Genomic DNA, 10,302 nt, shown 5'->3' with positions numbered 1-10,302 from the left:
TTAAAAGTTTTCGAGTCAGCTGGCACAAGGAACTGGAACTTTAACTTTTACTTAAATATCTCCAAATTGTATTTTGCAAACATATAGAAGCCCGGAGTTTGAAGCTGAGAAAGCATAAGGAGAAATATGAATGATTGAGTTTTATTTACTATTAAAGTTATACTGAATCATATGCTATATGAAAAATATTTTTATTACTAATAAATGCCACTCACTTGTCTCTTCTCCATCAGAAAATAAAAGTCTCAGAAAGGAGTTCAGTTCCTTCCTTTGTAGAAACTTGAACATCCCCTTTCTTAGTGGAAAGAAAATCCTTCCTGGATTTGAGGACAACTCTCACCTCAGTCCTCTTGTCATGACCCTCCAAGGCTCGTACACTTTCATCAGCCTCCTCTGGACCCTGTGCCTTCAGACTACTCTCTCATTCAATTATCTTCTTTCTCCTATTTCTTTAATCTCTCCAGCGGCTCCACTCCTTCAGCATACAATATATTCATGACTCCGGGATATTTGGAACAAAACAAAACCTCCATCCATGACACATTAGCCGCTCTCAATCTTTCTTTCTTCATGACCAGGCTCTAAGGAAGAGTCCAGAGTCCAGATTTATTATTGTCTTTATCTGTCTACCTTCTGTGAATGCCTCCACCTATCGTAGTCTATTTTCTACCACTCAGTGGCAACTATTTTTGCCAGAAGCATCGGTGAACTCTTGAAAGCAAAATCCAAAGAACACGCTTTGAAGCACTGTTGCTTACTTACATTTTTTGTTTGTTTTGTTTTTGCGGCAGTGGCCAATTGTGACCACTTCCTCGGTGTTGGGACTCCTCCTACTTTGACTTAGCTTTGTGACATAGACGAGGGATGAAGCAGGAAGGAAGGGAGGCTCGGGAGACAAGTTGACCAAAGTAAAGTCATTTTGGTTTTTAAGCAGACCTTTAACCTAAATGTCAGCAGGTCATAAAAAGAGCCACAAGATCCCACTCCCTCTGGCAGTAAAAGTAATAAAGACTGGACATTCTTAAAATTGCTCCCTGTGGGTAATTCCACAACCCTAAGACAATGGAAAAATTAACCGCCCTATATAGGTGATAAACCCAAAGTTAAAGAGTAAGCCCCTCCCTATATCATTATCTAATTTTTTAAAACTTATAAGGGGTGCCTGGGTGGCTCAGTTGGTTAAGCATCTGCCTTCCGCTCAGGTCATGATCTCAGGGTCCTGACATCGAGCCCCAGGTCCGGGTCCCTGCTCAGCGGGGAGCCTGCTTCTTCTTCTCCCTCTGTGTTCTACCCCTGCCCCAAATAAATAAAATCCTTTAAAAAATAAAATAAAAACTTATAAAATCATTTTTTAAAGACAAAGGGGAATCCTCTTCCCATGTGGGAAGAGAGACCACTACTTTGTCTATGAAGACAAAGCATCTTCCTTTCTTCTATACTTAATAAATCTTTGTCCCTTTCTCTAAATGGCTTACTCTTGATTTCTTTCTCACACAAATGCAAGAATCCTCTTGGCAAGTGGCCTGAAGCCCTGCCTCTTAGGGCCTCATCCTGCCCTGCATCAGGGAGTCTCCACAGCAAAGTGTTGGATTTCATGACACGTGTCAGAAATATCTGGATTTACTGTCTTTATTTTGCTGTTTAGTATCTGGATTATGTTGGGCACATACCTAGTCTCCCTGAAGTCAGTTTTCTTTTCTTTGAAGTAGAGATGGTAATCGTATCCACCTCACAGGGTTGTAGGATCAAATTTTTGAAAAAAAATTACTAAAGGGCCTATTATGATGTCTGATACATGCCCAGCCCTCAGTAAGTGAAGCATTATTTTTTAGAAGGAGGGAGGGAGAGAGAGAGCAAGCGAGAGCACATGAGCAGGGGGAAGGGCAGAGGGAGAGAAAGAGAGAGAATCCCAAGTAGACTCTGTGCTGAGCTCAGAGCCCGAGAGGCGCTCTATCCCAGGACCCTGAGATCATGACCTGAGCCAAAATAAGACCTAATCAACTGAGGCACCCAGGTGCCCCAGCATTGTTAATATTTTAAACCATGAGGACACTCTTCCTTCTTTCTTCCTTACTCTTCCCTCTCCATATCCACTTCTCGATCCTTCCCTTCCCTTCTTTTTCTTTTCTCTTTTTTATTCCCTTTCTCCCCCTGTCTTCCCTCTTCTTACCTTCCTCCTCTCCTTCTCAGGCTCTTTCTTTAGTGCCCTCAGATGTTCCAGTCATGACCATGGCTGGTGCTCCCGATAACCCCAGCATGTTTATCCAGTCCACATCTTTCCCAAGTGCTTCAACACTGCATATTGCATTTCATGAGACACATTTCCAGCTGGAGGTTTCCTAGGCACCTCAAAGACTGCATGTTCCAACTGGAGTCTACCCAAGTTAGTGTCCCCAAGTCTACCTAAGTTAGTGTACTAGCAGTTCATAAACAATGCTAAAGCCACACACCACTTTGGCTTTATTTAACCCCCTTTTAATTTTTGAACTATTGTTGTCAGACATTTTTCTTTCTATGACATACATCCACAAGACACAATAATATGTTGTTTTCAACAGTCAATATTTTTTCTATATATCAGCATAGTCACTGTTTCTAGTGCTGTTCAGTTCTTCCTTCAGTTTTATCTTTACATCTGGGGTCATTTTCCTTTCAGCCTGACAAACTTCCTGTCATATATATATATATATATATATGTATATTATATGTATTATATGTATATTATATGTATTATATGTATATTATATGTATTATATGTATATTATATGTATACTGTATATGTATAATACATATAATATATGTATAATATATACATATATTATATGTATATTATGTATGGCAACCAATTATCTCAGAAGGTGACTAATTCTCTTATTTTTTCTTTGTCTCAAAATATTTTTATTGCACCCTTACCTTTAAAGGATATTTTCGCTGGATTTAAATCTAGTTTGAAATTTTTTTTTCTAATCTTTCAGAGCTCAACACAGTTTCTGTTGACTTCCATATTTGTATTGCTAAGTCAGCCACCAGTTTCGTTGTTACTGCTTTTATAATTTATTTAGTCTTTGGATTTCATTAGCTAGTGGCTAGTTATGGTCTTCATTTTATTTATCCTGTTCATGGTTTGCTGAAATTCTTGAATATGTGGGTTGATATCTTTGATCAGTTTTGGCAAATCCTTGGTCATTATCTGTTCAAGTATTTCTTTTGCCACAATCTCCCTGTCATCTCTCTTGGGTAGTCTAGTGACAAGTATGTTAAAACTTCACTGTTCCCTTATGTCTCCTGCACTTTATTTTGTTTTCATGCTTTATTTTTTCCTTCTGTGTTTCAGCTTACACATTTTTTATTGACCTGTTTTATAGTTCACTAATCATGTCTTCTTCTCTGTCCAACTTACTATTATCCTCATTGAGTGGGCTTAAAGTTTCAGATATTGTGCTTATTCAATTTTTAAATACCTATTGATGTTTACTTTGTTGATTCTAGTTCCTTATAGAAATTTTTCATCTTCTCATCAAATTCTTCCATCTTTCCTTAATTGTTAATAACATATTGGTATTTTAATGGTTTTTTTGGATAACTCCAGTACCTGGATCATTTAATCATTTGCTTTTATTGCTTGCTTTTTGTTCTGATTGATGCTTACATTTTCCTGCCTCTTTGCATGACAAGTAATTTTTTATTGGATGTCAGACCTTGTGTATAAAACAATTGTAAAATCTTTAGCTACATAATTAATTTGCCAGCAAGGAGCGTTTCTCCATGAGAGGCTAATCACTTCAGTCCATCCCAGGACCAGACCAGGATCACCTCTGGGTTAGGGTTAGTGAAGACTCAGCTCACCTTTGGTTCAGCTGTTTTCCCTGGATGACCCTTATGAACTTTTGACCGAAAGCATGGTAGATTTTTGTCTCCTTGAAAGACTGTGGGAGTTTAGCTTTCATGTTTTGTCCCAGAGAGCTTCAAAATATGTCAGCTCTGTCTATGTGATGGATGCTGCAATTCACAGCCACAGCAAGATGGAAAAGATTTCACTCTTCCCTTCAGGTCCAGCCCCATCCTTGTCCATTTACCCAAAAAAATTTGATGTGGAAAACTAGCCACTTGCCTGTAGTTTCTCTAGTTTTCGACAATGCCCACCAAATATTCTTCTGGTTTCTCCTTACTCCAGTAAAGTCACTTTGTGTGATCCTGCCTGATCTTCGGATCACATCTGAAATCAAATGCCCCAGAGAAGAAAATTGATGTTGATTATCTGTTGAGGAAAGGCTCATCCCTTTGGTATTAGCTTATTTAGTTTTAATTCCTTCCTCAATACTCCAATATTAAAAAATATGTAACTTTTTAAAGTTATCTATTTCACCGGCTTTATTAGTTGTCACAGCGTGAACACTGACCTCCCGTAATTTACTAGATCCTGTTCAGATCTGAACATTGATCTGAAGCCAGTGTGTTCTTTCCTAGGGTTCTCATCACACAGTAATACTCTATGCTTATCTTTGTCATAGTACTTTTCTCATTTGATAATAATGACTGTGTGCGTATATATGGATGTGTGTGTACAGAGGAGATAGTGATTGTGTTTGCTGGTTGTGTTTGTCTGTCTCTGCCTGTACACTGTAGGGTTTCTAGACTCACCACCCCCAGCATTATGTCTGTGAGGTGTGGTAGTTGAAGAATACATGTAGAATGAATCAATGATTGGCAGTTACCTACATGTTAGGACACAGATGATTAAAAGTTTAAAGTCTTATGTTTCACACTTTACTCCTTTCAGTCTTCATGGTTCCAGTACAAGCCCTTGTCAATTGTTGCCTGAAATATTTCAAATATCTTGTTGTAATGGATTCCAGGATTCACTCTCTACCAATATATAATTTAGTGCTAAAGATGTAATTTTGACCCGGATAAGAGTTTCTCAGGTTACTCTGGTAATTATAGTACTTCTACTTTGTGTCTTTTATAGGGCTCAGAAGAGTGCTTTGGTCTTAGTAGGTACATAATATTCTATGTAAAGCTATTGCTAAGTTTTCAATGCTCTTAAATTTTCAAAAATTATGTCTACTAACCAATTGGATAACATTTGTTACCTGGAGTACACTATTATGATGTCATTTTTAATTCTAAATCACAAACTACGATTTTCCCTCTTCAGAGTGAATGCCTTCTCGCATTTCTTTAATGTGTAGAAAAAGTGGGGAAAACAAGAGTTTTATATTTATTTGACCTTATATTACATAATGTTAAAAGTGCAGATTTATCTTGGTTTAAAATCAAATACTATGAGTAACTTTCTAGTGTTAACAGCTAAATAAGGCTTTGTTTTTAGGTTTGTTTTTTTTTTTCATATTGTATGACACAAATCCTCATTAAGTTATTCGTTATCACACTTTTCTTTCTCATTTGGAAATTCTCTACGATTCTCTTAACAATGTGCTAATGAAACTTCACTGTTCTTTACAGTTTATTTTAAGGCAAGACACTATTACAATTTCTTCTCAAATTTTTTGGAACCTAATTAAAATTTAGTGCATCAATTCTAATTTTTATAGATTGGATATCTAAGGCTCATAAAGTGGAATAAAGTTTCTTCTTAAAAACATAAATGGAAACTTCTGCTGTATTATGTAAATTTGCTTCTGAAGCTTCTTAAAATTTTCTCATGAATTGGAATTAATTGGTGGATTTCTTTTAGCTTCATATCCTTCATGTAGTCAAATTATACTTACTGAACTTTTTTCTACTAAAACCCTTTTGTTAATTTAAATAACAAAACTCACTGGTTATTTAGGAAAAGAAAGCTAATCAGAGGGGTTAGTGAGTAATAACATGACATTCCAAATAGAAGTCAGGTTCCAGGACTTTCTGGAAATCTTCCCACTTTCCTGTAATCCCAATATTATCTGAAGTAAATAATTTATTAATACTTATAAAATATGGTTTTAAATTTTTAAATATGTAGCATAGAAATGCTTGTTAAATGAAAAACACAAGTTAATAAATTGGGAAACAGCAAACTATTTTGAATAACACAATAATACTGAGCTGATTTTTTACTGATATGCTATATTTTATTATTCAATTCAAATTGTTATCTAATATGCATTTTGATTTTTTTTGACCCATGGCTTACTTAAAAATATATTGCCTATTTTTAAAGTTTCTATTTTTCTGGTAAAATTCACCATCTTGTTATTTTTTTCTTGAACATATTAAGCATCATTATTTTAAAGTTTCTGTCTGATAACCTCCATGTCCTGATCAGCTGTAAGTCTGTCTTTATTGTATCTTTTTTACTATTGTTCCTGTTTCTTGATCCACCTAGTAACTTTTGATTAATGCCAGATTTGCACATAAAAGTTTGTAGAGTCTCTGCATAAAAATGTTCTTTCTCCAGAGAACTCACTCTATCCTAATGCAGTCATAAAGTAGGGCAGGTTACCTCAACTGGATCAGTGACTAAGCTGTCTTGAGGTAAGGTTGCAGTCTTTGTAAATATAAGGCTATTTTTGGCCGTCACTCACTCCTACATTTCCACAGATCCTAATAGAGTGCAAAGTCTTTTCTAGGTCTCCTTGTCTTGCTGAACCTGAAATCTTGACAGCTAAAACTCTTCTCTGTGTACAGCTCTTCTCCATTTAGCTCCTAACTCATTTTTCTCAACAGCTTTCAAATGTATTAATTGCCACACAGCAAAACTGTCAAACATTGGGCCAAATTTTTGTGCTTCTGTTCTCTCAGGAATCTTGACTCTTCAACACTGGCTATCTTTCTAGCCTCACTTTCCATTTTTTCTTCAGCTCTTTGAGATTGCTGAAAGCTGTCTGGTTTCTGGCCTCTTAGCAGCTATCTGCTGCCTGGTTTTTTTTTGTTTTTTTTTTTTTTTTCACTAAGAATGAGCAAGTGCTTTCAAAGGGAAAAGCAGTCAGGAGAACATTGGGCCCACTTCAGTTAGCTTCTTTGTCTTGGGATATTGTGCTATCAAATCTTTGGTGCCTCGGCAGCTCTTTATGAAATTATCTGCCTTTTATAGTTGTTTTCTGTGGAAGTTTTGATATGCTATAAGCCAGAGTCTTTATCTGAATTATTTTTTAACATAATATGAAATGTATATATTAAGAAAGGCTATGTTAACAAATAATTTCCAGATTTCACAAAAAACCACAATTTATATCTGGTACATTTTAGATGTCCATAGCAGGTTAGCAGGGGCCTCTTATCATTGTAAATATAGGGGACCCAGACTAAAGGACCCATGGCCTCATTGCCGGTCACCGTGCCAGAGGGAAAATTATGCTCTGGATGGTCTTACATCATCTGTTAAATGCTCAATAAACATCCCTTCCACTTAAAACCCATTGGCAAGAACTAATTACATGACTCCATTAATCCAAAGTGGGGATCACGGGGCTGGGTAATGAAATCCTATTCTGTGTTTGAGAAGCAGAGAACCAGAAGTATTAGTTTAGCTACAGAAGTATCTACCAGAGAGGGTTTCTGCTTTGTTTCAAAAACTTGGCACGTGGGTGGCTCAGTTGGGTAAGCATCAGACTCTTGATTTCAGTTCAGGTCCTGATCTCAGGGTCATGAGATCTGTTGTCTGCTTGAGATTCTCTCTCTTTCTCTCCCTCTGCCCCTCCCCGCCATGCTCTCTCTCTCAAATTAATTAATTAATAAACAAACGAATAACAAAAACTTAGCTCACTCACCATGATGGTGATTCACGATATTTTTGACACTGTTCCTGTAGCCTCATTTTATGTTTACTATTGAGCATATTTTTTTTTAAATTTGCTTTTACTTTTCTACCTCCAATTTGATTGATTAAATTAGGGCTGATACTAACAGTGATGCTAATCACTACTAGTATAAGTAGGTTGAAAGTTCTAGATTTTCCTACTTACAAGTGTATTTTAAATAGTAATTTGTAATCCAAGTTTTTGTTATCATAACTTCTTATTAATAGGCAGTTTTTTAAAACTATAGTATAAATTAGAGTTTCCCTTTTTTTGAATTTAAGATTATACTTGCCAGGCCTAAGGAGCATATGTAGGAGAAGCAGCTGGCTAAATGTGCTTTAAGTATATACTTATCCAAAAGAAATATACAATTTAAGAGGAAATAAGTTGTTCAGACCTATAATTTTATATACGAAAATTATAATTGGTTTAGAAATCCTAGTATTTAACCTAATACTTCCACTTATTTGCTGTCAAGTATGAAATTGGTTCAACTAATCTAAAGGAAGAGGTGGATTACCTAAAGAAGCTTAAGTTGGTAACTCAAGAGGTTCTAAAATGTGGCACTACCTTAGTAAATTTACCAGTACCCAGGGCCTGCATCTCACTTAGTATATTTCAGAAATTTTATTTTCCAGTATGTCCATGGCAGATCAAATTCAAGGACAGACTCATGTTAGCCAAGCTCAGGAGACAGGTACAAAAAATTCAAATATCAATTTACAATAAGACCTATAATTGCTAAAGGTACCAAATAAGGAAAGCTACATGGGAAGCCTAATTATAATCAAGGTGCCAGTCTATAAATTTACAATAACAAATACTGCTATCTAGGAGCCAGATACTTGAGTCTCGTATTTAGCACATTTTCTCCTTAGGTGTCATGTGGGAAACTACATTGTAAAAATCGAAAGATGGTTTGGTGAGCATATAATCCGAAGAAGGCAAGTTAGTTATGTGATTTGAAGGTTGATAGGCTCAAATTAAGATGCTTCTTGAGGACCATGAGAGTGTCTTCTTCAGTTTTGTAATCCGATTGTATGGAACATGCTAGAGATTTTTAAAAATCTGTTGAATGAATGAACACTCTATACAGAAGAACATAGATATTTCAGATGCTAAAAAATATTTTATTTGCTGTATTGAACATATTGCCTTAAAACCATATTATTGCTAACAATGATAGTAAGGGGAAAACATCTGTAAAGATAGTAGCTAATCAACTTTCTATAAAACTTCAAAATGAACATAAATATCTAAGGTAGGATGGCCCATTGCATGACTTAAGGGGCACCATTTAGTTAGAGTACAGTGTGCCCCCTGGAGTTGCACGATACTGACCTGTACTCAGGTTATTTTTACATTTAGAGATGAGGAGTAAGAAAGGTAAAGTGGATTATTCAAAATATGTGCAACTATTGTAGACTAGGCACTGAAATTACATATTCATAATCAATAACTCATTATTAGAACAGTATCAGTGCAGAGTTTTAATGCACAGTTATTGGAATAATGCCATCGGAACCCGGGATCTTTGCATTTTCTAGCATGTAGCCAGTAAAACCTGGCTTTTTCAACCTATAGCCCTTTGTACCTGAATCTCTCTCTGTTTTCTGGGTTGCTGTTGTTGTAATTGTCCTTTCTTTTCAACTATTATTTCAATAACCATTATCCCCAGAAACCGTCTTCCATTGAGGGCTTTCAGCTTCTATTTTCATCTGGACTAGATAAATTAAGTGTCTTGAAGATTACATATTTGCTGATGCTGTTCATTGTAAGGGCGATAGTGAACAAAAACACCCGGGAGTAATCATTTTAAAAATAGGAAGAATGCTGCTTGAGGAAAGGTGAGTCATTTAAAATACTCCTAAGGATTTTCCAGAGTGTGACAAACCAAAAGAAAAAAGAGGAAAGTTTCAGGCCTTTGCATGTCTTTGGGTTCATCCTGAGTAAATGCTTTGACATCTGATTGGATTGATAGTTGAATATGCTCTTATTTTATTAGGTATTGTAGGCTGAAGATCCAGCTCAGATTACCTAACGAAAAGAAATACTTCTGTCATATATCACCCTTTGTGACTGACCTTTTGTGCTTTAGCTCTGTTCAAAAAAAGAAGCCTAGGGGCACCTGGGTGCCTCAGTCACTTGAGCATCAAACTCTTGATTTCCCCTCTTTCCCGGCAGGTCATGATATCAGAGTTGTGAGATCCTACCTGGTCCTCGGAGAGTCAGCTTGAATTTCTCTCCCTCTGCCCCTCCCCCCAGCTCATGTGCATGCTCTTTCTCTCTCAAAGAAAGAAAGAAAGAAAGAAATATTAAAAAAAAAAAAAAGAGAGAGCAATCCTAATTCCTTGAATATTGGACTTCCTTGTTTTAAGATGGTGACAATAATTTCCTTTCAAAATTGTAAAAAAGCAAAATACATTATGGTAACTTACAATCGAATAATCCATGGGACATAATAGGTTTTTCTTTTGGCCTTCGACTATAGCTGGTCCCCAACTCGGGATGGTTAGATTTAGGATTTTTGACTTCATGGTGGTGCAAAAGTGGTACACTT

The sequence above is a fragment of the Ursus arctos genome, unplaced genomic scaffold, assembly GCF_023065955.2.
Source record: "Ursus arctos isolate Adak ecotype North America unplaced genomic scaffold, UrsArc2.0 scaffold_9, whole genome shotgun sequence".
NCBI classification, from domain to species: Eukaryota; Metazoa; Chordata; class Mammalia; order Carnivora; family Ursidae; genus Ursus; species Ursus arctos.
Note: the sequence above shows the minus strand (reverse complement) of the source record.